This window comes from Pipra filicauda, unplaced genomic scaffold (genome assembly GCF_003945595.2).
Source record: "Pipra filicauda isolate LSUMZ 115617 unplaced genomic scaffold, ASM394559v2 scaffold79_size2787110_pilon, whole genome shotgun sequence".
Lineage (NCBI taxonomy): Eukaryota > Metazoa > Chordata > Aves > Passeriformes > Pipridae > Pipra > Pipra filicauda.
The window spans coordinates 611,056-638,520 of NW_024104975.1; the positions used below are offsets into that span (position 1 = coordinate 611,056).

The 27,465-nt window shown below is 35.7% G+C and overlaps 1 long non-coding RNA gene across 2 annotated transcripts; it reads right to left on the minus strand.

Annotated features, from left to right (window-relative positions):
* Positions 1-4,855: 4,855 nt before the first annotated feature.
* On the minus strand, positions 4,856-26,750 carry LOC113997665. 2 transcript variants are annotated; one of them, XR_005566747.1, is made up of 4 exons: positions 26,721-26,750; positions 22,228-22,303; positions 20,676-20,752; positions 4,856-5,144 (listed from the first exon to the last, which is right to left on the minus strand). It is a non-coding gene; the product is annotated as an uncharacterized LOC113997665 (long non-coding RNA). The 2 variants fall into 2 exon arrangements; XR_005566748.1 differs by lacking the exon at positions 26,721-26,750 and adding an exon at positions 22,546-22,603.
* Between the last annotated feature and the right edge of the window lie 715 nt (positions 26,751-27,465).

Genomic DNA, 27,465 nt, shown 5'->3' on the forward strand with positions numbered 1-27,465 from the left:
TTTGGTAATTCTTTTTCAGGTGTTTATTTCACAGTTGTTTTTTTCCTATCCTCTTCCTTATCTGTCTTCCTAGCAATGCCACCATAAAGCTCACAGTACCATTACACAAAAAAGTTATTTTTTTAGGCTAATTATTTCATTTTTTATGTTGGAGGTTTTGTTCTGTTGTTTGTTTTTGTTTGTTTGTTTTTGATGGTAGTTGTGTCTTTGCTTGGTTAGTTTGGATTTGTTTGGGTTTTTTTTGTTTGGTTGGTTGGTTAGTTAGTTAAAAGACCTGACTTCTTTCTATTTCTCTAAAGGAATTTCTTTACAAAGATATTTCCAAAGATTTTTTTCTATAGTTGGATTTAAATGAACAATTTAACAACAAGGAGGGTTGTGCTTACCCTTCCAAAAAAATTCCTCATTTTAAACAAACTGGAACGTTTTCTTCTTGGCTGAAAAGCAAAAGCATAAGGTATTCAGCAGAGTTAGAGTGAATACATAGATAAGTTAATCCACATTCTCATGTGTGAGAAAATTCAAAAATCTCCAAATAGTAGAATTGGAGGGTTTAATATAAGAATATTATTGAAAACAAAGCTTTTATTCTTACTTTAACTTTGAAATATTTCATGTTATAATAAATGAAATCTCTGTTTTACCTCCTAAATCATCACAGTGAATAAGGCCAAATACCTTAGTAAAGGAAACTTAACATGGCTTTAAGAAAAAAATATTAATTTGTTCTTCAGTGAGCTACATAGAGATTGGGATCATGTTTACTGTGCTGTAGAAAAAGAACTTTTCTCAAAATCAGTGTTAAGGTCCAATTTTTAGGATGTGCCATTAGTAAACTCATGAAAAAGTTCTACTGGGTAATACTGGTGTGAGAGACCTTTTAGAAAACCGCTATAAGGTTAAGAGTTGAATCCAAAATAGGCTTTATATCACTGACATTCAAGTATTCCATCTAAGTCCTTACCTCAACCAGTAGATTAAAATGAACTGATTTACTACAAGCAGCAACATTTCTACAATATAAAATCTTGAAACTTGACAGTAATGCATGTGAGAGTGCAGAAATACTTCTGAATGCACACCTGCATCCTTTATTTGTTTTTCTCACAGTCAATAATTCTCTCAAAGTAGTGACATGGTTTTTGTAATTAATCATAAATACAAGTAATTAAAAACTACCAAAAACATAAGCTACTGTTTGTTTATTTAGATATCTTTCTCATTAGCAACGTATTCAGAGCAGGAATACAGGAATACATTCAGGATATGTTTCTAAACAAGACACCAATTAATAACAGAGTACAGTCCTACATCACCTAACATTATAATTGTATTCCAGCAAAAGAAGAATCCAAGAGTTCAGGTGCCCTCATCCCTGAGAACTAATTATTGATCAGAAACACTTCCTCTGCAAACCATGTAATACCACATAAAGGTCACCATGGACAGCACAAATTGCTTTTATTGAACAGTATAGTGAAGAGGCATTAAAGGCAAAAAAGCACCTTTATGTTGTTTTGGCAAGCAGTTGATTGTGACTGTGTAGTTCATAGTTCTGAAATCTGAAATTGTAACACTGGCTCTCCTGAGTACCTAAGACTATTTGCTTTGGGAGTTCAGTATCTCCCAAATGAATCAGGCTGAGCAATCTGTTTGCACAGAACAATAAAACATTAAAAGAGTAATGAAATGCATCTGCAATGTATTTTTTGAACATCTACACAGGTGAAGGGAGTGACTCTTTAGAAGACAAATATCCACTTGATTATGTCAGACACTTTAATTCACATTTTGTTATTTGATTGATAATAACTGGTAAATCCTACTTCAAAACAGATTATTTAAATAAAACAATATTTATAAGTGACCGTACCATAAAAAAAACCTCAAAACAAATAGATGTAAAAGTCCCCAATCATACTAAATAAATTAGGAAATAAAATGTTTTGATCCTTCTGAAGCTAAATTTTGTTCCATCTCTTCTTTTGAAGGAAAAGATGTTCCACAAAATTGAAATACTCAGAAATACAATACTCAGATTGTACAGAAAACTCCTAACAGCATCGACTAAATCTGAAAAGAAATATGCAGTTTTTAAGACAGTTAATGTTTAATGCCTTGTTCCACCATTGCTGTTGACACCACTCAGAAATTAGAAATCAAGAAAACACAATATATGGGAAAAGGTTAAGAGTTTGGTTTATATGAAAGCCAACAAAGAGAGCTATTTTGTAATGCTCTTCAGGCAAGTACAAACTTACTGCTAAGAAGAAACAAACAACATATTTTCTATCTCCCTAATGAATAGGACAGAAATATTTAGTTGTAGCAGTTGTTATTATAATATTTTCAGATGAAGTATTAAGATAAACTTTTCAACTGTGAAAATTATTAAGCACCAGCCTCTAGAGGCTATACAACATCTAGCCTTGGAAGTTGTTAATTATAGGCTAGTACAGTATCAGGAATAGCCACTGGTACCATGGGCATGTTCTTGGCCAGGGCAGTTGACTTTTTCAAGTTCTTTGGTCTTCTATGCTTTCCCTGTGGCTCGTTTTTGTTTGTCATACCATTTCAAGGTTTTCTCCAAGCAGTGTCTAGCCCCAGTCTTCATTACTGCAGAATCCAGTTTGAGACAGCATCTACAGTCTTCTTTACAAGAGAATCATAGAATCATAGAATCAGCCAGGTTGGAAAAGACCTCCAAGATCATCAAGTCCAACTCTTGATCCAACACCGCCGTGGTTACTAGACCATGGTACGAAGTGCCACATCCAGTCTCATCTTAAAAACCTCCAGGGACAGAGAATCCACCACTTCCCTGGGTAGCCCGCTCCAATGCCTGATTACCCTCTCTGTAAAGAATTTCTTCCTAATATCTAAGCTAAACCTCCCCTGGCAGGGCTTAAGACCATGCCCTCTTGTCGTGCTGATAGTTGTCTGGGAGAAGAGACCGACACCCACCTGGCTACAACGTCCTTGCAGGTAGAGTGATGAGGTCTCCCCTGAGCCTCCTCTTCTCCAGGCTAAACAACCCCAGCTCATAGCTGAGGTAATTCACAATTCATGCATGACAATGATCACTGATATAACTAAAATAGCAAGGGATATCAGTTTTAAAGTGTCTAAAACCAATTGTATCCCCATCTGAGACTTAGAAGATACTTATCTAACAATATCAAATGGCATGTTTAGGTTCCTTATGGGGTTTTTTTTCCTTTCTCATGTGGCACTCGTTGCTCAGGCAATAAGATAGCGTATTAAATAGGATCAGAATATCCTTGTGTCACACTGTGCTGCTAGATGATGCACAGAGAGACTTCTTGAAGTCAGAAGATGAAAATATATATCCTTCAGAGAGGAAATGGCCAAGTTTTTTAAGCTATGAAAGTATAACACTAAATACTTGAAGAGCATGGAATCCCCTGTATCATACTCAGCATTTAGGCATCCTTGAGACCGTGAAAAAGCCAAAGTACTGTACAAGTAAGGGCCTTTCTAGACAGCAAATGAAGATGGAATATATCTATGGCCAGTGATGTTCACTTTGGCTTATCCAAAGAAAAGGGATAGAGAAGATGTGTAGAAATTCCCACAAAGAATGAAAATGAAGCAAAACAGACACTTGACGGTAACAGAGGGAGCTGCAGAGAGATGAAAATGGATGGGTGGCTGCTTAGGGAATAAAACAACAGCCCCAAATCATTCTGCTGGAAATCAGCTGACAAACCTGGGTAAATAATTCTGTCATTCAAAAACAAAAGCAAAAACTGAAGTGTGATTTTCAAGCTCTGCTTCACTGTCTAGCATATATAGACATGAGATGTGGAGACACATAAAGATGTACATTTACATTTCAACAGCTAACTGAAGCTGTCTACATCCAAGTACAGACCTTCACCTCAAGTACAAACTGATCTGGTTATTGTTCTGCAGTTTTGAATCTCGACTGTTGCATCTATAGATGGTAAACTTAAATGAGTTTATTTTCCTATTTACCCTCAGTCATAACTCTCTAAAAGTCAGCAGCATTACCATTTCAAAAGGAATTTAACTGATACTGTAAGTTTAACTCATACTGTAGTAATCAAACATCACAGAGGGAAATTCGTATGCTCTGACCTACCTTCAGGTAGATTAGAACACTATGCTTTCATTCACGTTGTTGAAGACATTTTATTTTGGGTCAATATTTGTTCTAAATTAGATCAAAATCAGGCCTAGTGTTAATACTTTTCACATCTTTTTTCTTTTCCCCCACCATGAGGTAGATCAAATAAAAGCAAAACAAAAATCCACCAAAAAATAAGAAACCTCTAAAGTCCAGAGTTCTCCCTTCTATGATGATCACCAAACTGCCCAACATTAGCAAAATCTTGCTCTATTTGTGAATATATTTCTAATTTAAAATTTCCTAAGACAGCCAAAATCTGGAACAAATATCAATCAAAAATGCATATCAAAGCCTCTAATTAATGTCACTTGAAATTTTTTAAAAAAAATCCATCAAACAAAAGAAGTTATTTTTCAACTAATGTTGTCCTTTAACAAACAGTTAAAGGATAAATAGAGATATAATTAATTAGATTTTAAATCATTCAGTTAGTGAAAAATAAACTTAATGTCCTTGATAGGATTTTGGGTTTGGTATTGATTTCCCTATTTTTAGCCAGAGAAAATCAAATACTCCAATTCGCTATGGTATGATCGCAAAGTTTAAACTTCTGAGCAAATGTGAAGAAAATCACTGTTTGTAACACAATATTGTCTAAAAATCCAAAGGAATAATTTTTGTCACCAGGAGTCTGGAAGAAATACTATTTTAGGAAAGACTGAAGGAGTTACTTGAGTAGAAAGTTTATTAAGTAACACAAATCATGAACATTTTCATATATTTTATGCCCACTGTTTCCGCATCCAAATCCTTTACCTACAATTCAGAGTAAATAACAAGGACTAATTTTCTGATATTGGGAGTGTTAAATAAATGCTTGCAGAAAAAGTTGGCAGCTTCATTGTTTAGAGACTTTCAGCACTAAAATAAATCATAGCAGCAGCTCAACGATGGCCTCAGAGACCTTGTTTTTGTTCTCCTTCATACAAAGCCACCTTCTGTGCTTGCTGTGCCTGAATCCTCCTTCTAGCTAGAAAAGAGCAGAGAAAGAAAAATCTATTTCAAGACAACTTTTGATATTCCAAAATTTGCTTTTATTTTTCATTCAGACAAATGTCATGTCTATCATTCATTTGTAAAAAAAAAGAAAAAAAGAGAAATGTCTGGGGTGGCAGTTCATGTAGTTTCATTACTGAAGGATACTAATCTGAAAAGGATGAAATGTACTGAGTGATTCAGTTTGTCTGGGTTCAAGGATGTGTTTCATCTCCAAATTGAGATGTGGAATTCAATGTAGATACCTACATGTGGATGTGTAATGCCATTTGAAATATTTGCTGCTAACCTCCAGCTGTTGTTCCAGGGTGACACAGGACTCCCCTCAATCTTTTGTCACTTCTGCCAATTGTGAGGGTTTGGATTTGGATGCTTTGGTGCACCTCAAACACTATTATGCATGTATGTAAAGCAACTAACTGAAAAGTTAGGAAGGATTGTCATGGTTTAACCCCAGACAACAACTAAGCCCCACACAGTTGCTCACTCACTCACTCACTCATGTTCCCTCAGTGGGATGGGGGGGGGGGAATTGGGAGGGTAAAAGTGAAAAAACTCGAAGGTTGAGATAAAGACAATTTAAGTAAAGCAGAAGCCATGCAAACAAGCAAAACAAAACAGGGAATTAAATTGCTCCTTCCCATGGGCAATGGGTATAGCCACCCCCGGGAAATCAGGGCTCAATCAGTCATATCAGAAACTTGGGAAGACAAACACCGTCACTTCAAATGTCTGTTCCCCTTCCTCCTTCTTCCTCCTATTTTATATACTGAGAATTATGTTTTATGGTATGGAATATCTCTTTGGTCAGTTGGGGTCAGCTGTCCCAGATGTGGCCCCTTCTAACTCCCTGTGCATCCCAGTCCCCTTGATGGTGGGCTGATGCTGTGTAAACGTTGCTCAGTGATAATGAAAAAATCAGTGTTATCAACACTGTTTTCAGCACAAATCCAAAACATAGCCCCATACTATGAGGAACATAAACTCTATCCCAGAAAAAATCAGCACAGAAATTAATTTTGAGGTTAGACACTTAAATTTCAGTGTTTATATGTGAACCAGATACACAAGTTTGCACAGTGGTCCGTGGGGATTAAGTCAGTGCAGCCAGGGATGTTCAGAATACTCCTCAGCTCATTCCGAAGTAGACTGTGCTGAACTGAGCCTGTGGTCTTTACAGAGCACAGGTTACCTTCAAACAGCTATCTAAATTCACATTTTAATCAAAAGAGATCATGTCAATACAGTCAATGGAGTAGAGAGAGGAATTCATCTTATTTTAAAGCAGATGGCTGTGTATTTTAGACTCCACTGCCTGTATTGAATCCCATTTACTAAAATGGAAATCCACACTCCTCTGTCATAAGTAGATGGCTAACCCTGTGGACATGAAATGTCAGTGGGAGGAATCCAACCTCTACTTTAAAATCTTGATTCAGGACATCATTTTTATTCATATCAGTCTCTTTAGAAACACTCAAATGCACGTTTCTTCATATCGGAGACCAGCTGGGACATGCACAAAAGTGTCTATTCACATATAGTAGCCTTTTTTAAGGAAAGTTGGAACTAAAGACTTCACAGTCAAGAACTTTGTAGAGCCAAAGCATGGCTTTTCAATTACGGTAATTTTTGATTAAAATCTTTTACTTAGGTCTATTAATATTATTTCTCTCTTCCAGAATTCAAGTAGGTCTCTTAGAGAAGGTGTATAATAAGTTTTCTTCCACAATATTTCAACAAAAATATACCAGTTCTGAAATTCACAGTTTCAAAGATTTTCCTTGCAGGTAGCAAGCCCAAAAACACAGAAATTTTCAAGACTTTTAGTTGATTAAAATTCTTATGAAAGAGCTTAAATTTTAGGTAATATTGATGACTATTTCATTTCAATTTAAGAGCACCTTTTTAAATTAAACTAAAATTAGGAGCCACAAACCCAGCATTATCCCCAAAGTAATGGACACATACTTCCATGAATCTCTGTAATTTCCCTTCCAGTTGTTTTTTTTCCCTGTTGTAGTCAGATATCTATGCTGACAGAAAATTCTAAACGTGCAAGGCACTTAATTACTCAATTTCAGCAATAATATATCTTAGATGAACAACATTCTTGGTACTGGAATGTAATAAACATATATGTGTGTATCTGTGCATGCATTTGTATAAATAAGCAGAATGATATAAATGGGTTTAAATGCATTTATCAATTAAAGAATTATATTCAAATCTTCCTGAAATGCAACACTTAAAAAAAAAATTCAAGAAAAAACAAACAACTTCTAGACATTAGTGGCCATTTACATAACATCATTTCACCATATGACTTATAACTGGAGTTGAAACCTTATATGGCCTCAGTACCTTTTAAAATATTCTGCTGATATGATTTATTTTAACTGGACACAATGAGTTTTTATTTCTGGATGCATAAAATATGAATATTGGCAATATAATAAGGATCTAGGAAAAACTATGCATGTTTTAGATTGCAAACCATTGCATCGTTTCAAGGGAAACCTATGCAAAATTGTATTGGAAATAGTACAAATGTCGCTTGAATCCTATTTCGCATATAGGTCTTTAAAAGGAAATGTGTCTGAGGAAAATTGCCTCAGAGCTACTGAAATGGGCTCTGAGGTGACAAGGTATCATAATGAATAGTGTAGAAGTGTTATTTAGCTATTACTTGATAGAAGTTTTTCATTATTTTCTTACATCCTGAAGATGAACCATGGAACAGGGATATGGAAGATAAACTATTTCTCTACATGACCCTTGGTCATTCACTAGCTAAGAATTATGAAGACTTTGTTATCTACCTCTATATCAAAAACTATTTGACTCTTGGTTTTACTAGAGCTGACTTTTTTATTTTTGGTCATAACTTCACGAAAAATTAGCACTTTTCAATATTTATATCCTATCATATGAAATGTCAAATAATAGCTTAAGGAATTGTTATACCCAAATGAGTAGCAGGAGACTTTGCCAATGCATTTATGAGATAATTCCAAAAAGCCTGGGACTATAGAAATAAGCTGGAATTATTTGTGACACAAAATAAATGATTAATAAAACAAACCTATGTTTACTTTATGGAACTTTATAACTTGGCCTCTCAATTGTTTTTTTTCTTTTTGAGAGTTAAATTTGGAGAGTAATAGAATGGTCCTGTCCTAGCTAAAGCAAACTCACGTCTAGTCATCCACACTCCCCATCCTTCTTTCATCGATATATCATTGAAGGAAGATCCTTCTACAGTTAAAAGTTGCCTGATAGTCTTGTTGCAGTTGGCCAGTCAAAGGTCCCTTTAGTTAAGGTATATCCAGATAATGCCAACAAGAAGCAATGAATGGATGTGGTAGACATATTTGTCCTTTAAATTTATTTATATTTTATAATTTTAAAATTATTTAAATTTAGGGTTTAAAGACGTCCTTTTTTTTGAAATAAACTACATGTTCTTTTTAAAAAGCCTTTAAAATTGGATGATGACTTTTCAGAATCAGAACATTTGCACAATGTTCTTCCATCTACGGCAAAAGGCTCCAGTGAATTTCTCTGAACTCTTTTCCCAACCTTCTCTTTTGTAACACAGTTTTACCTAAAAGTATTTTGGCTGCCTAGGACCAGGCTGTCTATAGACAACCTGAATGAATGGATGGACATAAGCACTTTATAAGTACTTTTTCAAAAAAAAGTGCATGTGATAGTGATAAGGCTATAGTGATAAATCTGCTTAACAAAGAATATTGAAATTTTCTAGAACAAAAGTAATAGTTTCATTAATATATGCCTTCTGTTATGCAGCAATGTTTTACTGCTCTGGAACATTACAGAAGTTGTAAATACATTAAAAAAAAAGATGAAGTTGACAGAAAGTAGTAAAAATATGTGAAGTAATAAACCAGTGCATTTTCTTTGCAGAAAATCTTCATGTACACAACGAAGACACATAACCTTCTTAAATATGCTACAAAGAATGTTCACCAATTTAAAAGAAATTGATTATACTAATGCAATGGTAATTCAAAACTCAGTAAGCAAGGCTGTGGATCAGAATCTGTCAGCTTTTTACAAAGTCAAAAGACATTATCAGTCAAACTAGCTAGTTAACTTTAAGCTTAAAACTTTTTAATGGATAACTGCTGCATTTATTTATAACTCAGGGTTCTTGCTCTCATGACAGAATCACAGAATCATTTAGGTTGGAAAAACCTCTAAGATTATCAAGTTCAACCTTTGACTGACCACGACCCTGCTGTATTTTATGATAGGAATTATAGAAAAGGAATTTACAGCAACTGCAATAATTCTGAAAAACATGATTTCTGCAGTTTCGACCTGTCTTGATAGACTGAAGGGAGGGTGATGAAAACTGCAATCTTAATAAATCTCCTGAAGCTAAAGATTTAAAACTCACGCTGTTTCAAATTAGTGAGGACAGCAATATTTATTTGCTGTTGAATTCTAGCCAGCATGACATTTCAGCAGGAAACACTTTATAAGACTTCAACTTATGATCACAAAAGTTGCAAATGTGTACTTAAACCATGCATAACTATGAGGGTTTGCGTATTGAAAAAAAAGATGAGTAAAACTGATTGCCATTCCTGTCTTTGATCTTTCCAGAATCAGAAAGCTACATGTGGATTGCAAGCAAAGGAAGCCTAGAAAGGACAGGAAACAAAGACAGCACACACATTGTCATCCCTGCATTCTTGGGAGCAACTGAACAACATTACAGTCCATCAGATCCAGTGCTTTCCAGCAGGTTGTCTCTGTTAAATAACAACTAGGAAGATGTGGATCCTGCTGACATCTTTCTTATTTGTCTGTTTGTTTGCTTGTTTTCTAGAGTTGGATGGCTAGCTAGCAGAAGAAAACAGAGAGTAAAACTCATCAGCAGAGTAAGCAGTTACCAATAAGAGCCTCAGCCACAGCAAAGGAAGAAAGTCCATCATAGCTCTTACCACTACATTTATTTCCAAAACCAAGGCTTATACTATTCTGAAGCAGCATTGCAAAGCCAGTGTTATTTTCAGCCTGCTTTCCCCTCATGACCTGGTGTCTAGTTGCAGGTTGAAGCTAATCTATGCTTTCAAAAGTGGTGATGTGATTGACCCAAATAATTATCAGCCTATCTCAATACTCCCAGCTGACTCTGAAATCACTTTGAAAGGTGTGGCTCAGGTTCAGTGGACAGCCTGCTCAAGAGACCATAACATTCTCTTTCCATATTGAGTAGGTTCTGTAGCTAAATGAGATGCCTTGGCTGCCAGAAACTCATGTTCATATAGACTTCGCCACTGAAAAAGTGAGACTGAGACAAATAAATCTTCTAATGACTCACATCACCCCACCGTTACAATGGATTTGAACAGTTTAATAAGAAGCTGATGGAAATAAAGCAGCAACTAAGCTCATCAATGAATTTCCAGAGTTGTAGAAAAGACATTTTTGTATAAGCGAACAGCAGCGTCTACTTTTTTTTTACAAGGTAACAGGTAGCTTGCAACCACCTTCGCGTGCGGAACATAATTTAGCTAGTTTGGAATTAGAATATGAATTTTTAATGAAAAAGACAAAAGAGTGTGATAAAAGAAAATATTTCCTTTAAAACAGTGTGAACTAGTAATTTAGGGGTAGAGACAATCCAGGAGGATGTCTGCAGTCACTTAAAATTATATTAACTGGGAATTTTAAGTGAGTTAACATGGTGTAAACACAGCTTCTATGAATAAGAATCAATCGGAGGTTTTCCAAAGCAACACCTTGGTAGAAAAATAATCACAAGAATATGTCAAAAGCTGAACATTTCTGGCAATATTTCTAAAGATCTAAAAAAAGAAACATTTCAACATTTCATGATTATAGCACTTTCCTTTTCATGCAAATATTCCTTTGATATAATAAAAGGTGAAAAAATGTCAAAATAAAACATTTCAGTAGGCTGAAAATAATGAAAGGCCTAAGCCTAAACAATTCATGATTTCTACAGAAAGATATGATGTGTTCTTTTTTAAAAAAGAGTAACAAAAAAGACTTCATATGACTCACGAAATGCAAAACCAGTTTAGACCTGTCTTATAAATGCACTAATAGCACAGGTTATTGTCCTTTGGATGACACATGTTCCAGATTAGTTGTGCTGGCCATCTTCCAAAATGGATAATTACATTCTGCTTACCTGTTATCCTCCCGCTGTTTTTCTTGTAAGGTGTATTTTTGTTACATCCTGTTCTGAAATGTTGTTAATGATGCTGTCTTCACAACACCGATTTTTCTTTTCTTTTAAACATTAGAAAATATACTTTCTATAGAATGCGTGCCTTAAGCAATAACAGATAATCTCTGACACCTAAAAATGACTATTTCTATAGCACTCAATTTGTCTCTTTTTAAATCTTCAGCAATATGAAATAAATTTGGCAAAAAAATCCACAGAACCTGTCATGTTAGAGAAATCTGTGTTTCGATAATCTCAAGAACACCCAAGAGCAAAAATTCTTAACTGAAGCAGCTAGTGTAAATTATGATCATGGATTGAATTGGGCATTTACATATCAACAAAGAGAAGGATTTAATTCCTCTGTAAACTTTGTTTAGTAAGATCTCAAGCATTTGAAATATCAATGGTATTATGTAATTATATAAACAAATAAAAATCTACTGCCTCTATTGATTAGTTCTCCCACATACTCCTGGTCAGTATTTATTCAGGTTATTATTAAAATTCAGATGCATGGGAGTAGCCTTTTGCATATATTAACTTTAATAAAGTTTGAAATTCTACTTTTCGGATAGTGTCTCAAAAAGCTATTTCATTGTTAAGGTCCAGCCAGATTTCCTTCATCACTAGAAATTCTGTTGGACTGGTTTTCATCTTCCAGGCAAAACTTTCAATGCTTGTATGCCCATGTATCTTTTCTGGTAGGCTTAAATACTTCTGGAAGACACAGGACTTTTTTGCCATTCTGGTACTTTGTTGCTATTGGGATTTCAGCTATTCATATTATCCCACATTTCAAATTGAAATAATTAAAGGAGTTATACTTTATTGCTAATCTTCAGAGTTTAAACATATTTAGGTATAATTCCAGGTTAATCACAAACTAAACAAATCCTGGCCAATGGGAATTATAAAATAAATGTGTAGAAAGAAATACACAGCCTGTGTCTCTGGGCAACGGGCACAAGTCCTTCCATAGAGAGTAACAGTAAGTAGTGTTTTGATTGGAAGAACAATATGTTTCCCCTTCCCTTCCCTTCCCTTCCCTTCCTTTCCCTTCCCAAACCTTCCCTTCCCAAACCTTCCCAAACCTTCCCAAACCTTCCCAAACCTTCCCAAACCTTCCCTTCCTTTCCCTTCCCAAACCTTCCCTTCCCAAACCTTCCCAAACCTTCCTTCCCAAACTTCCCTTCCCAAACCTTCCCTTCCCAAACCTTCCCTTCCCTTCCCAAACCTTCCCTTCCCAAACCTTCCCAAACCTTCCCCCTTCCCAAACCTTCCCTTCCCAAACCTTCCCAAACCTTCCCTTCCCAAACCTTCCCTTCCCAAACCTTCCCAAACCTTCCCAAACCTTCCCTTCAAACCTTCCCAAACCTTCCCTTCCTAAACCTTCCATTCCCAAACCTTCCCTTCCCAAACCTTCCTACCCTCACTTCAGCAGATGTGGCTGTCAGAGCTTACCAAACGGGCTATCTATTATAAAGACAGAGATTCAGCCATTGTTTCTAATAAATGTGAAATCAAAAATGTTTACATGATTCTTGAATTCTGGTATATGCCCTCAGGAAAGGTATATCTCCTTCCAGTAGGGATTTTGAAACTGGTATTTAATTTTCATTTTCGAGTCTATTTAGAGCAATGTGTTCTCCAAATCTTTGGCATGCCTGGCTTTCATATAATAATCAGAACTGCCATATGTTTAAGAGATTTTCTTCCCACTTAACAGCTTTAACTTGCAGAAATAATCAGCATGACTCAAAGCCAAATTCAATGGCTTGATGAAAAGAACACTCACGAAGCAACTGTCCATCAGTTTTCATACTGTGACAAAATGGTTTTCATTTTACTGCAATTATTTTGAACAGTTGTGTGTTAACAGCATTCTGGTTCAAACTTCCTTTTGAGAACAAAGATGAGTTAATTTTAATGGAATAGCTATTGTAGTTATATATATATATTGCTCACTAATTCATGGGCATGATAAACAAAACTCAAGTTGCTATAGACTAAAATACTAATTCAAATTGCATATACAGACAAATTAGAAATCACAATCTTACAGAACTTAGATTTGTGTCATAAATGAAAACCTGGTGTAAAAAAGTTTTACTGAATGCAAAATCTGACCAGGAGGTGCTCACAAAATCAAATGTAGCTTCTCTGTGTTGCTGCTTGAGTATTGGTTCAAATGTAAAAAGTGAAAAGAAAGGATGGATTATCTTTTGGACATGATTTACATACACTAAGACAGACATTTAGTGTCTTCATTAGGAAAATCTAGATTTTAGGCTTTGCATGCATTACACTAAAGTTACTGAATCTTTCAAATCACTGCTTTCATTAAGCCCTAAATGAGCTTTGCCTGCTGGTATACCTTAACAAAATAAAACCCTATGATTTTCTCTAAGAGCTAACTTCATTTCTTATCCCCTTCCTACACAAATTGTAAGAAGGGAAGGCAATAAAGATAATGAGTAAATATATTTCTATTAATCCTTTAATTGTACATAAACATGTTTATTACAATTGTCAATACTGGGGTCTGAATGTTGCTCATCAGCTGTGCTCATAGACTCTATTCAGTGTTTTCTACCCATTTATCTGGAAGTAAAACTACATTGTTGATTCATTAACTGCACAAAAGTCTATGTTATATCATACCTTTCTATTTTTATAATTTTTATATATTTATATATTTATATATTTATCAAGATATTAATTTGCACATACATAGTATGATTTTTACTTACAGATGAAAAAATGGCAATATTTTCATCTAAGCAACTTGTCACAAAATTATGCCTATATTATAGATTCAATATTAAGACCAACATATAAATGTCAGAAAAATCTTAAGAGAGAAATAAATTATTAAGAACTTTTTAAGTTTTCTGGTAAAAAGTAACTAAAAATTATATTTTGAAAAATCTATAATTTAACTGCAAAAAATATTTGTAAACCAATTTTTTTTCTCCAGGAATTGGATATATTAATATCTGAATTGTCTTTTATACCAATTTCAGTGATTAAGCTTGGCTTTCTTTCTATGGATATATTTTAACAAGGAAGGTAAGTTTATTTCCTTTTATGTTAATGTTCTTGCAGCTTTTAAGTAGGTATAAAAATAAAATTACATCAGATGAATTATTTTGTACTAGTGCTATCTTCTATTATTTCGATGGTATCAGAAACCAGGTAGAGCTGATTATATATAATATAGTCAGATAGCATTTTATATATAGACACATAACTTGTACAGAACTTTGCTTATTTTGGTGCACTTTTAAAACAGAATATTAGAGCACACAGGAAGAGCACAGGGAACAAATTAATACAAGAGCTGATCACAGTCAGTTGACTAAGAGAGATCAAACCATAATTACATTTAAATGTTAGATGTTATCAAGAGTTACAGTCCCATAAGACTTCAGGAATGGAGGTACCGATAAAATGTGACAGGTCCTAATATTAACATCCAAGGTTGCCATGTCTTAGAAGTAACATGAATGTTACTTAAGGAAATGATAATATCCTTGCAGGAGAGGCAATATCATTATCTTATATCTTCCTAGTTCAGGTTTTTTACACCTTCCACTGAAGCTGCCAGCGTTGGAAGCTTTGACAAACCTATTACTGAACTGCATGAGCAATCATGCAGCCCTGTAATATGGTGTTGCCATTGTTAGTACCAGGTCATAATGCTTGAAGCTTTGCTTTACTTGGTTTAGCTGTAATAATAATTTCTCTAATTGACCAGATGTCTTTATCTAGTTAGTTTTAATTCTCCTTATCTTTGTATGATACAATTAGAGTTTTCCACAGTAGTAACAAGTAGATTTTCCAGGTAGAATAAGATGTTTACAACAAATATAATGTACTGTAGAGAAACACAGACATAGTATGTTAACACAGGCCTTAAGAAGTGCAGCTAAAGGATGCTAAACTATTCTACTTGCTTTATGATTCTTTGTTGAATGATCATTCTTTAATTAAACTTAAGCTTTCCATCATACTATCAACAAACGTGACTTTACTTATATACACTTATACATAGTGTTCCATTTCTTGCACATAAACTAGATTATGAATGTAATACATTTGAATACGTTCATATGCTTAAAAGCTGTGTTTAGATGTTCAGACGGTTGCTAGATATTTTAACATATGATTGAGAAGAAGGGTGGATTGTATCAAAGTTCTTTGTATTTTATAGCAAAAAGTAATTTTTCACTCAGCCATTGTAACTCAGTCCCATTCTGTGTAAGGTCTCTAAGTTTTTCAGTTTATCCAGACAATTTTGATTCATTAGAGGAATGTTGTGCTTATGGCCTCAGTTATGCTGACAAATATGGGAAAAGTAAGGTGAAGGACAACCAAGAATTCAGCACATGATTCCAAACAAAGATAATCTAATGGCAATGGCTCCTTTTTGCCCAAAAGCAGAATCATTTTTTGAAAAACATATGTTTATAAGGATATTGGCTTAAAGGAATTCAAGTAAGATATCCAGAAAAAGATTCACTTGAGAATCTTCGTGGGATTTTGAAGTGAGTTAGATTCTTAGCAGCATCTTAGCTGAGCAGATGTAAGCTCAGGTATGTTGATGCTGAAGTACCATTAAGCAAGTTCAGAGACAGAATTTCCCAGGAAATATTAATGCATGAATCCACTTCAGATCAAAGTGCCTATGAGAGCAGTTCTAAGAGCTCAAGTCCTTTTGCAGTTCTAGTTGCATATATCCACCTACAGCTTTACATATATCAATACTTTAAAAACATTACCTTGATTTCGTATAAATAAAATAAATTCAGTCAACAGAAGAAGCAGATATGTGGAAAATCAGGATTTTTCACGGACTTTTCTTACATGCTACTTTTCTTACATACGTTTCTTCCCATTTATTTCTTAATTTCCACTCTTCCACAGATAAAAATTAATCAACTGTATAGAATAATTTCCAATCCCCTTTCCTGAGAAATCAACAATGAAAGAAATAAAGGTTATTGTAAAAACAAGTTTAGTCTTTTTTAGCTATTTATGAAACTAGACTTTTAAAAAATATAATGATGAAAGAGGTAGAGAGATGGCTGAAGACATTATGGAATCATGACTACATTAAGTCCTTTGTGACTCAGACTGGATTACCATTCCTTGGACTAAGCAAGTTGTTCAGAGACACCTCCCTGGAACATCTGAGACTCCATACCTAGAAAAGTGAGTGCAGGGACCAGGGGAAGTGGTGGAGATCTGGTGAACGATCCCTATTACTTGGCTCAAGGTTGTAGTTTGTTCTTTTACATGTATTGAGAATACTGTGCCTCAACTTGTCAAAATTGTTGTGTCTGGTTTTAGCTAGAGACTAACACTGTGACTAAGGCAGTATCTTGAGGTGCTTGAATTTTTCTTTAGCTAACAGCTTGCTTACCACAAAGAATAAAATATCAAGTCAGAGTTTTGGACTAGGTAGATTTTTTGGGGACCATGGTGCTTAGACTAGTGACTTTCACGAAAGTCTATGTTATTTTTTTTTTTATATTCTTGTATCTCTTATTTTAGTAGCATAAAATTTCAGTTTAACTTTTAAGGAGGAAGGCACTAGTAGAATCACATGTGCCTCACAGGATACAAAAAAATTCTTGATCAGCTATATTTTTTTTAAAATCCAGTTGATTGTTTAATTTTCTTCCAACATTTTTCTCACAGCAATTAGTACAGAATTGCTGCATTACAAAATGTATTTAATATATTGTTAAAAATAAATTAAAATCTGTCAACTAGAACCTCACTGCTAGCTTCTAGTAACAGATTTTGTCCCACTCTTTTTAAGATTGCATTTCAGATAGTAATTTGAGTGGCATTACCCTCTCACGAGAATACAGCAGTAAGATAACCTGGATAGTCAATGTACTTAGGTGTTAACACAAACATGAAAATATTGCCTCTATGTATTTAATACCAAAATTTCATGTTGACATGTTTGAATACATCTTTGCCAAGCAAATGTGCCAATATCAGAGGAGCTGCTGAGAAGACGTTTTAGCTGTTTCATATAAAATAACATTGACGCAACTTTTGCCTCAGAGACAGATATATCTGTGCACCCAATTAGTTCTCTGAGCTGGTATTAATTGCACATTGTGTTGACAGATTTGCCTTTTTCTCGAGAATGCAGATTTGATGTTTTTCCTCCTTTTGCTACACTGCCCAAAAAATAATCTGAATTCCTACATGCAATGAAGGGGTGACGCTCGTTCTCTACCACTTACCATGCTGCACAGACCTACATCTTACAGTAAAGGCCATTGTTTCATTGCAGCAACCGATATATTTTTAGGTTACACTGCAGTGCTTTGCTACACTATGGTCTTCTAGTTGTGGAGAGAGAGTTTTTGCACTTTATTCCTTCTTAATTTTCTAATGCGCTCATTATTTTGTTTACAGCCTGTCATTTTCACCTGGCCTTTGCAGAGTCCAAAGTGCAGTTTCTACAATACAGTTTGGGGTAGGAGGGCCTGGTAAGTCACCGACTGACAGAAAAAAGTAAAAAAACCCAAACCTCAAATCTCTGAAAAGGTGCACCCACTCCACAGACATATATATTGAGAATACCAACACCAGAGAAAGGGTTAAAAGTCTTGTTAAGAATTCAGGTCCTGTTTACTTTTTTAGTCAGATGGGAAGCAAAAAATAAATAAAAAAACTATAGAGGTAGAAAAAAAGAAAATAAAATGCTTTGGGTCTGGCTAAGTATGATAAAATGGTGTGCATCAAAGACACGGTCTGATTGGTGGTTGAACAATTATCAAGAGATAGATAAACTGCTGCCTGGCATTCTCAGCTTTGTAAACTTGAACACTTTTATACGTACCAGGCCCCAAAAGGGTCTGCCAGATGTCTTGATTGAAAATGTACTGCATAGAAGAAAATTTAAAGGGCAAGTCACTAAAATAAATCCCTGAATTAATCTCTAGTGTTTTCATCACAAATGCTGGAACTGCTTACTGTATTACAAAATAAAAAATTAACTTATTAGAAAAATGAAAAGATAATTTTGTAAGCCTTGCATATAAATATGGTGTTTGTCCCACACACAATTTTAATCCACAAAGATAAAAGTGCTTTAAGGCTGAATAAATAAGAAAGTGCTGTTTTAAATAGATAACATTATAGGTTTGAATACTGCAAAGTAATTAAAGGACATAATACCCCATTATAAAAGATCAATATGCACTTGAGACTAGGCCAGGATCTATTTCTGAAATTATATAGCTCACACTGATTTCTATCACATTTTCAGTATTGATCTGATGTGAAGCTTGTTGATTTGACTTCACAGTTTGTTGTTTGCAGATGTCTGAAGACTGCCTGTGCCTCCAGAGTTAAATTAAAGTCAAGGCTGTTTGCATGTCTACATAAACTGCTGTTAGCAGGTCTCAGTCACAGACTCTTCAGTAAACAAGCTGTGTATTCCTTTGAAATGATCAGTTCCAACTCTGTTTTGACAATTTCTTAGAAACTGATTTTCATGAGAAATTCTTTGATGGGAATGGTGAGTGCAAGAAGCACACAGCTATAATGTATTACTTTCTCTTACATGTTGTTTGTTCTTTTACGTATGAAGAAGCTCTTTAAAGTATTCTAATAAGAAAAAAGACAGTGAAATTTTGGCAATGATTCTTAATTTGCTTTACTACACTAGATATAGTTGATATCAGCAATATTTGAATAAAATATATGTATAAAAATAACTGAATTAAGGAAATGACAAGGAATCAGTGCAGCATTGCTTAGTAACAAGACAGCCTACAGAAAATGCCACTCTCATTTTTCTTAGTCTATTGAAATTAGAAACCCCAGAAAGACACCTGCATTTACACACAGGTTCCAAGATGTCTTTTTCATTTCACTCCATGAAATATGAGAAGAACAAGATCTTTGGACAGTGGCTGTTGGCACTTACAGACATTGGCAAGGTTAGAGGTTGGACCCCAAAGCCCCTCCCAATTCTCAAAGCTACTGCTGAGCTTCCACATAGCATTTCAAGTCCAGGTTCAGGTGACAGCAGTTAACTTTTATTTTAACACCAGAGAAAGTTTAAAGCTTTCTTCAAGATTTGACAAGGGAAGATTGATGATACCTAAATGTGCTTAGAGCATAGTGGGATTTATAATAGACAGAAGTTCTGTTAGTTATTTGTACTAAGCTTCTATATGCAACTTTGTTACATAAAAGAGGAATAGAAGAATAGAATATTTCTCTCTTCTCCCCATGTACCTGGCATTTCAAGGTTATATGTCAGTTTGAAAGACTTGGGTTCGAGTATGCATTTTTGTATTTGTGATCTTGTTATTGTCATTACCATGAGGTTAAGCTGTTTTGAAATGTCATCTACCATGCTTCTAAAGGGCTCTGGAACACTGGGTCAAACTCATTGGCTTCAGTGCTAATTGTAGTTTTTGTAGAGTTGAAATAATTACTTAAAAAACATACTCACACTCCTCTCAGAGGAAATGAGGTCTGTGTGGGAGGCAAGAAACAGGGGTAGGCTCTCACAGTCATGTTGAATATTGAATTTTTTGACACAGAGCAGAACAGCTTCATAAGAAGTGGCTGGAAGTAAGACTGCTCCTCCTCACTGAGTGCCTTCAGCCTGCTGGTTAGGACACCCCTATGGGAGGTGAGATGTGGGGTTTGGTGCCCTGGACTCCCACGTCCTATTAGAAGGTCTCTGATGCTCTGGTATGAAATTAAAGGATCACAGTAACAGATCCTCCTCCAGCTATCTCCTACAAAAAGCAGTGACTCATGTTACATTTAGAAGGAGAAGTGAAAGATACATTATACAGCAAGAAGATCTGGTGCACAGAAGTGCATCTCAGTAGCGCTGAGTTCACCATTCAGCAAAACCACTGCTTTTCTGGGTTTATCTGTAGGCTGGTTTAGGTAGTTTCCTACTGAGTAAACTGTTATATAGTTTTGGACCCTATGCTGAGCTGCCTAGTTTTCTTCAGACTGAGGGAAAGCCCTAATGTAGATTCTGTTTGCAGGATCAGAGACCTCCGTGCTTTTTTTTTACCTAAGGCTGTAATTCTTATATATTTTTAAAATTTCTGTATTTATTTTTCCACAAAGGAGTAATGGAAAGTCAAACTTAAAAAAAAAAATCCTTTTAAAAGGGATAATATCTTTTCCTACAAAGAATGACTCACTTCTTTGATAATACATATTTTATATACAGTTTATATACAGTACTTGTATTTTGTCCATTACCTGAGGCTTTCTTTTTATATTTCCATAAATTCTGCTTTTTGGTCTGAATCAGTGTTGCAAAAAATCCATCTAAAATCCTAGCAAAAAAAAAAAGCTGTTTCAAAGAGGGTAAACAATGTTTTGTAGTTTTGTTTGTTTTGTGAGTCTCTGTAGCTTAAGCTTACATTTGCCTTGACTTCCAGGTAAGTCTGATTTTAGTTTAGTTGTACTGATTTGCTTATTCTGCTAGTAAGATACACCTTTCCATGAAGGGGTAGCTTCTTAGATTAGGTAAATCAATGTAGTTCAATTAAGTTTAGTGTTATGATGATCTGCGCAAAATAAGAGTCTAGCCAAAAGCTGAGCTTATCCATTTTATTGCCTGGATTTTTTTTTTTTTTTAGTCTAAAAAGACTTAGTTATATTTTGTCTAGATTCCTAATTATGCAGTACAGCTGACAACCAGTGCTTCTAGTGCTGTCTAATCACTATATATTACAGACAGCAAAACAAAAGATTTGTAATTTACTCCTATGTCTCCCCGCATCTTAAATCTACAAGATTAAGTGCTTAAATGTTGCAATCTCTACAGTAGCTTAACATTCAAGGAGCATTTACTCAGTTAAATCATTTAAGTGGCTTAAAGGGGTTAATGAAAATACAAAAGAGCCTCAAGCTTCCTAAATAGAAGCTCGAGGGTGATTTTCATAAGCTAAGAAATACCAAATTCTAGACATTTCAGGAGGGTGGTAGAAAGGTCCTTTACCAGATCTATTTCACAGTAAAAGAAAAAAGTAAAGATTATCAACCTGTTTTAGCAGTTTGGATTTGTTTACTAACAAAAAATTCATCAAACGGTGGGGGCTTTTTTTCTGGGTAATAAATAAGATACACAGTATAAAATGTAATGCACAGAGACATTTTATTAAAATAAAATTTGGATTCTACTTATGTGGATTCATAATCAAGAATGATGTGACCACCACCCTATTTTAAAAAGCTAATTGAGGTGGTTATTCTTGGATTGTAAAAATACATACAAACTATTTTCTGATTTTCTGCAATATTATTTTGGAATCTTCCTATTTGCATATATTTCATAGAAGTTTTTCATAATAAGCAGCAGTTCAAGAAAATAAATTATTTCTAAACATTTATTAGACAAAGTGCTGCTGTTATTGCTTTTGCCAAAATTCACCAGATATACAGTAATATTCTTAATTTAAGGAATACAATAAGTCCTTTGGAGAACTGATATGTCTACAGTCTTTTATTTTTGGTGGGGGTCTTTTAAATTTCCTACATATTCTAACTAGATCAACTTAGTTTCTTGCTTATATTCTTTCCTCAGGTGAAGTTCCCTCATTTTGTAAACCTTATTAATGCTGTAGGCAGAAACCAAGAAGGCTACCCACCTGTAACTATTTTAAAAATACTTATGTGAACATTTGCCATTTCAGGGTCAGTTTGCATTCCAGATGAATGTCCAGATCTGCTTTTTTTATACTTACTGATTTATCCAGCCTCTCAATTACTACCTGCTTGGCATCCAAAGTCACATCTCATATCTTACCATTTGTGCGGATGTTGTATGTCATCACTTCACTCCAATAAACATCTGAGATCCCAGCTTCTTTCAATTCTTGCAACTGTGTAAACAAAAAAAGCAAAGGATAATCTTGGAGGAGGGAAAAAAAAATAAAGAGGAGAAATAAACCCTTTCACCTGTGAAACCTCAGTCTGTGCTGCTAGAAAGCAATAGGTTTTGCTTGGCTCCTATTCATTTCTTAACTTACATCCCAAAATTGTCATGCATAATTTGATCCAAATGTATTGCTTTAATTTCAGGAGGGAAAACACACAGCTCAACCAGAGGAAAAGAGTGAATCACCTGTAAGTTATTGAGAAGTCAGACTGCCTCCTGGGTCAAGGTTAGGGTAATTAGCTGGTCAGCCTGAACTGTGATTTGCCTGAGGAGAAACAAATGAGTTTGGTTTCCACATTTTCGGCATGACCCTTGTTACATTCTTCCTGAATCCAACAACCTCTTCCTTACACAACTGAAAAATAACTATTCAACTGCTAAAATACTAATATTTCTTTCAAAGACAGTAATGAATGTCAGCAGTCAGGTCCATCCATAAATGTTTCTAATTTCTTGCCGGTCTGTTACAGCATTCACACTTTTTACCGCTGACATTGCAGAACAAGTTAGCTGTAACTAGATTATGCATGCCTTTTATTTTTCAGTTCCCATAATTTTCTCAGTAAATACAGAAACCTGAGTTATTTGTTGCAGCATATTGCCCAAGCTTCTGTAATACAAGCACATTTATTTGTGATTCTTGTGTCTTTCTCAGCATTTTTTTTGCATTGTATTTTTAAGTGTTAGATATTTGTTTTGGCTTTATGTATGTGTAAAAATGCCTTATTTAGAAATTATAGACATTGAATCATTTAATTGCCTCTGGTAAAGACAACAGAATCTTCCAGCTGATCTCATTATTGTACTGTAGCTAGTGTCTAGAATGATCACACCAAAGGATTAAGTTCAGTCTAAGCAGTCAGTTCTACTTTGTGCACTAGACTGCTGGGAAAATTCAAATTAAGATTATTTCCACTCGTGATTCTTTAGTAAGAGTCTTCTTTGCATATACACATGTGCATGTATGTATACAAAACCTTTAAAGTTTGAGGAAGCAGTAAAAGAGAAGATTAAGATTGTACCTGTCTGGAGCTTGGCACAGATACTTTCCAGAGCTTCTTCCCAATCCAAATTATTCTGTAACTTTCAGATAGTAATGGATTCTGTTGACAAGTTTTGGCAAATATTTCTGTGATAACTTATGAATATCCCCACTGGATACATCTTCATGCATTAGAAATGGTAAAAAACTTTCATGTATTTAATGTTAATATTCTCACTAATAGAATATTTTCTTGTGCTATGCATTTTACAAACATATGCAAAGACAGCTTAAACTAATTTTGATTGCCTGTTTGTGGAACTAGAAACATGTAGGCTTTGGCTCACATGGCATTCCTCCCAGGGGAATGTAACTGTGACATTAAAGTATGAATAGGTAATATACAGCAACGTGTGGGATCGTCAACAGAGATGGACAGTGGAGAGCAAAAGTTATTGAATGAAATTGTTTGGATCATGTTTTCAGCCTAAACTAGATTAGCACAGAACTTGGTTGATGCAGCTTTTTGCCTACATATAAATGTGCAAAACAGAACTGACATTTATCAAAAGAAGAAAGTTTCCTAGGTCATGTTGAGTAGTAACCTATTATAGAAATTAAAAGAGTTTGAGAAACCCAGAATCCAACAGGTCTTGTTTTCCTCTACAATGAACCACACTGGTGGATCATTGCTACCACCTTGACTCCCAGATCTTATTTAATTGCACAGGGGCCAGGAGAGTATCCATAACACACTTGCAGGATTAACTTCTGTCAAAAAAAAGTAAATCCACAAAATTCATTTGTGCATGTGGGAAAAATGCTCTGTTTGGGGGGAAAGTTATTTAGACCTACTGTAGAGAAAGATTTCTGCTTTCCTATTAATCAAGCAGTACCCTAAAGCCAAGTCTAACCTTTCCAGATCATGCCCTGTGGTTACCACTGAATTGGCTGTTTATTTGCACAGTTCACATGATTAAGATACAGTACTATGAGCTACTTTGAACTTTTACAATGTGAGGAGCTTATATATCAGCAAATCTTTGTCATTTTCAGCCTGGTATAAATGTATCTTGTTTCTGTTTGCTTTCTTTTAGTAAACAATCTGTCCTTTTCCATTTCACATTTTCCTGCCAAAAAATATATCACAGTTGCTTGAATTAAGGCCTAGGCAGAACTGAAGGGTGAATGTCTTTGTTTCTCCTTGGGGAAAAACATGTGAACACACAAATACATATAAGCATACGCTATCAGCTACAGCCTGCGGCTTAGCAGCAGCCCGTTTATATTGCTTTAGGACAGACTTTCTGTAGAACATTTTTATGCAATTTTCTTATAGGAGACTCATGATAGAACAACATTTCTCTGTCTCCATGTGTAATCTTTAAATCATTCACAAAAAGCCTGAAAACTGTCCAACTTACTTGGCTTTAAATACTTTAATGCTGCCACTAAGTTTGGAGAAAGCAATTCTCAATTTGAAAGCAAATGAAGGAAAGCTAGTATGCTTACATTGTGATTATCAAAGCAAATTTAATACACATTTAGATTCCATGCCAGCCCATTCAGAACTATTTCAGCTTATTGGCAAATTTGCGTTAGACTACATTTAGACCTCATCAACAAGCCATTCAATATAAGCTTCAGTACTTAGCTCTAGAATAGGATGCACTAGGACAACATGATCTTAGTGATATTTATATGCCCCACAAAGTACACCAGGCACTTCAGAGATCAGGATTAATATGCAGTTTTATTCCTAAGGAATTTGGTGTCACAGAAAACCTATCTGATACAGAGATATCTTTCCTAAACCTTCTGCTTTTACAAGATGAAAAGAAAGTGTCTAAGCTGTTTCCTTCAGCTTACCACAATGCTGTGAAACAGAGCAATGTTTTCATGTCCAGATGGGATGGCCGTACCAATACAGCAACTGATTTATCTGCCAGTGTAATGTGGCTGTCTTGCCTCACGAGATCATAACTGATACAATTATCAGCCTAATGAGACAGATATTGTGCTCTACAGTGTATTTTCAAGGATTCTGTTATGGCATAAATACCACAACAAAGTGTTTGGGCTGTCACTGCTAGAGGGGGCAAAAGCAAGGCATCATGGATTAGCTAAATTTCAGGGCATTAGTGTAATTTGGGTGGTACAACTCCATGGGCAGGGTGTGAGAGCGATGATGTACTTTTCTGTAGTTACAAATGGATAAAATAACATTAAACATACGTATGTGTTCCATATGTGCCATTTAGATATACTATGATCATATGGTATCATCCCATGTTCACAAATAGAGTGTTTGTTGTAGGTTGGCCCCAGCTGGCAGCCCAGCTCCCCACCCTCTTTAGCTGCTTGCTTACTCCCTTCTCTTTGTTGGGATGGGGCAGAAAATAGAGGGAACAGAAGTGTGAAAATTCATGAGTCAAAATAAAGACAGAGAAATCACTCACCAAGCGATGTTATGGGAAAAACTTGGGGAATTCAACTGAATTTATTCCAACTAACATCACTGTATAATTACTGTTTGGGCACTGAGAAACTAAGAAACAAAAAAGACAAACACAAAAACACCAAAAAAAGCCTTTCCCCCTCTTTGCCAAACTCAATTTCACTTCCAGTACCACTTCACCTCAGATACCTTTTTATTCCGTGCTTTAGTCTTTCACTCCAATCGCCTCTTTCCTTGACTCAGCTCTCACTCAGTTCCTTCATTGCAGCAACAAGCACTGTTGGACTCATGACCGCAGTCTGCCACTCCTACCCTTTCACTTTTTTCTGCTCCAGTGAGGTTCTCTGTGGCTGCAGTCCCTGTGGGAGTATTTGTTTTGCCATGGAGCACCTCCTCCTCTGACCTTGGTGTTCCTTCTGCTTTTTCTCACTCTTTCTCCCCTCATCCTCTACCAGTCCAGTATTTCTTCCCTTTTTAAATATGTTTTCCAAGAGGTACCACCAGCTTGACTGACTGGCTCAGTGGTGTCCTGTGCTGGGTCGGCTGGAGCTGTCTGGCACTGTCTGTTTCCAGTTAGGGCAGCACCTGGGTTCTTCTCTCTGCAGCCGCCCCACTACAATCACCTTGATGACTACACTTGATACAGTCATAAATGACTTATTTGTTCTCCCTGAGTTTTTCTATGGCATTAAAATGTCTTTGCCAGTTGTATTAGGGAGGATTCAAGCATACTGAAATCTTGAAACCGTGACACCATTGCAAGCTCAACAAAACTGAAATTTATTACCAAGAGGTGGCCAACAAAACGAACAAACCCAAAAGGGAGGAAGGAAGAGAGAAATAAGCCCCCAGCACGACCTCCCCAGTTACCCAGCTGTTGCCCATAAAGTTATCTTACCGACCTAGCATGCCTATAATTACCCATAGCAGAAGCTGCATCCTTGGAGAGTCAGTAAGTTCACAAATTGGCAGGCAGCCCCACCAAAAGGCAACATTGTCCTTGATGTGAAGCTAGCTCACTTCCAAGGAAGAGCTATCTGCTTTTTATACAATTAACTGAGTGACTTCAACCTAGGCCCATGTGGCCGACACCGCCCAGCCAGAGGTTCTCAGTCCCACCCCCTGGTTATATAAGTGCATCTCTTCTGTGCACGCGTGGCTTTCCCTGCGCCTGCGTACTGCACTCAGGAGGGTCTTTTTCAAATGAGTCTGGGGGTTCCCTTCATCGTCATAGTCTTCAATTTCTCCTTCAAGTGACCTTGGAGAACAATTAGCCAATCACAGAACACCAATTAAATATAGTTTATGCAAGAACTCCCTTCAAGGACAAAGTACCCGTTTATCAGTGCTTGTTTTCTCATAACTTGGCAAGGAAAAAACGAAACTTTTACAGATGGCTGGGCCGAACACAGACCAAAAGTACCAGCCTAATTAACCCCTGATACACTGGTGCAAGGCTTTTTGTAGAGGAGGCAGGCAGGAATCTGAGGCCTGACACGAGCCAGCTGGGCAGATTTTTTTCTCACAGTGTAGAGGCAGGCATGAGGCAGGCTTTGACTTTGCCCAGACTTGGATACCTAGTCTTTCCCAAACTGACAAAAATCCCTTTCCTGAAGAAGTCCTTTTTTGCTGCCATAACTGTGCAGTTAAATGTTTGAAAAATGTT